Source organism: Nanorana parkeri, unplaced genomic scaffold, assembly GCF_000935625.1.
Source record: "Nanorana parkeri isolate BGI_ZX_2015 unplaced genomic scaffold, ASM93562v1 scaffold6, whole genome shotgun sequence".
Classification (NCBI taxonomy): Eukaryota; Metazoa; Chordata; class Amphibia; order Anura; family Dicroglossidae; genus Nanorana; species Nanorana parkeri.
Window position 1 is genome coordinate 4501432 of NW_017306274.1, and position 2425 is coordinate 4503856.

At 46.1% G+C, this 2425-nt stretch overlaps 1 protein-coding gene across 1 annotated transcript in view; it reads right to left on the reverse strand.

Annotated features, from left to right (window-relative positions):
• Window positions 1–147, reverse strand: part of N4BP1 (NEDD4 binding protein 1) — a 37023-nt gene extending 36876 nt beyond the window's left edge. The window contains exon 1 of the mRNA XM_018552896.1: window positions 119–147. The gene's annotated coding sequence lies outside the window, so the exon portion shown is untranslated. The remainder of the gene's footprint in view (window positions 1–118) is intronic.
• Window positions 148–2425: the final 2278 nt, after the last annotated feature.

The window sequence follows — 2425 nt, forward strand, 5'->3', positions numbered from 1 at the left end:
AGGGTCATGTATATTAGGGGGGGGAAGGGGTCATGTATACGTGTCCAGTGACAGGTATACCTGTGAGGCCCAGTATATGAATTGTATATAAGATATGTCAGGCAGCTCATTTCTACTTACACGGCCATACATAGGGTGGCGTCCAGGGTCCCCGGGTCCGCTCTGCGATCCGATCTGACACTTCAACAAACTGAAAGTGTATGTGACCAACAATCCTGTACTTCCGCCTCCCACACTACCTCCCCTGATACCACCTCCGACCGCTAGAGGTCGAACCTCCCCCTGGCTGGAGAAATGTCCGCACGGGACTCCGACAAGATGGCGGCCGCCTCACACTTCCATATATGGATTAGCAGCTACTCTGAGCAATGTTTACTTGCGATGAGACGCCCAGAGAGGCCAAACATGGTTCCTGTGAGATATGGAAACGTTCTGTCAGTGTGTTCAGTGGACGTTTGACAGATTTGTTGCACTCACCCTGTTTACTTTAACCAGTTGACATCCGCGGTGTTAAACCCCCTTCCCATCCAGGCCATTTTTCAGTATTCAGCGCTGCGGTACTTTGACAATTTTTATTCACATCATTTCTGAGGCAGACAATAATTATAGACCTTTAGCTGCTTAAAAATGCACACAGGTCCAAAACCCAACTAAAGTCTTAAAGAGACCCTGTCAGCGCTTTAAAAAAATTGCATGTAAAGGTACAGAAAAACAAACAAACAATGATTTTAACTTGCTTTCCCTTTCTATAAATTTGTTTTTATTCACATGCAATGTGCCTTTGAACTTGGTGGAAAATGTGACTGCTCCAGGAATTGTCAATTCCCTGGCACAGCCTCCTCCTTTCCTTGCACTCCATAGCCCTCGCCTCTACTGGGAATATCTAATTGCTGTCTGTGCTGGCCCAGTTCCTCCGCCCTGCCCTTCAACTTTTTTACATAACCTTTTATGTAGCTGCCAAGATGGAATGAAGGATGAACAATGTTTGTGTTTGTAGAGTGCTGGATCTGACTCTTGGGGAAAAAAATTGATTGTTATTCCAGGCAGCTCCCTGTCACCTGAAGGGGTTCTCATTGGTCCCCAAGGTGGAAATTGCAATGAAGGAGAAAGAGGAAGCTTCACAGTAATAGTATCTCCTAGCAAACAAGGATGCTAGGCAGTAGGATCCTCCTGCATCCTAGAAACCTAGAATGCTAGGCAGTAGGAGCCAACTGGGCTCCTAGAAACCAAGGATGCTAGGCAATAGGAACCTCCTGCATCCTGGCAACCTAGAATGCTAGGCAGTAGGAGCCAATTGGGGTTCTAGCAACCAAGAATACTAGGCAGTAGGAACCTCATGCATCCTAGCAACCTAGAATGCTAGGCAGTAGGAGCCAGCTGGTCTCCTAGCAACCAAGGATGATAGGCAGTAGGAAACTCCTGCATCCTAGCAACCTAGAATGCTAGGCAGTAGGAGCCAACTGGGGTTCTACCAACCAAGGATGCTAGGCAGTAGGAACCTCCTGCATTCTAGCTACCTAGAATGCTAGGCAGTAGGAGCCAATTGGGGTTCTATCAACCAAGAATGCTAGGTAGTAGGAGCCAGCTGGTCTCCTAGCAACCAAGGATGCTAGGCAGTGGGAACCTCATACATTCTAGTAACCTAGGGTCGCTAGGCAGAAGGGTCACTAGCATTCTAGAAACCAAGGACGTTAGGCGGGAGGAGCCACCTGCATCCTAGAAACCAAGAAGGGGCCTATCAATAGTGTATAATCAGCAGCAAAGGCACCACTGTCTTCACATTGTTGATATTGTCAGCCGTCGGCCAGTAGGGCCCATGTACGCTGTCCCGCTGGAAGCATGTAAATGCTTCACAGACATTAGATATGTACAGTCTATAGTCAGCTAACAACGTAGGATCTTTCTATGAGCTTTTTTCTAGCAAGATCCTGCTTTTCCCATTTTTAAATATCTACACCCGTCTGAATGAGCCCTAATACTATCTTAGAGAGGATACTGGAACCCCTGTAAACAAAGGAGGGTGTTGTAGTAACCACAGATGGTGCCGTGTATCCTCAGCTATATAGTAAATGTAAGGTGTGCTGGTAATATTTACTATATATCTAAAGCCTAATACTGGCGCTTCGTTGACTTTTTCTGCAGTAAACTCTGTGATATTACATCCATTCTAGACATGAAGAGTCCCACGTGCCGTGTTTACTTGAGTCACTGTGGTGCTCTTCGGCCCTATGGCTGCAAAGAAGATGAGCAGGTTTGTGCTTGGGAATTACCCAGTCTCTATTTATCCTGACTCATGAAACTTTGACAGGCCAAGTTATTTTCAGCTAGGTAATTCCTGCTTCTGTTTAGTGCAATGCCTAGTTTTATCTTTCACTTAATACGCTAAAAGGTCAAACACAACCGTCGACACAGATTGCATCAAACT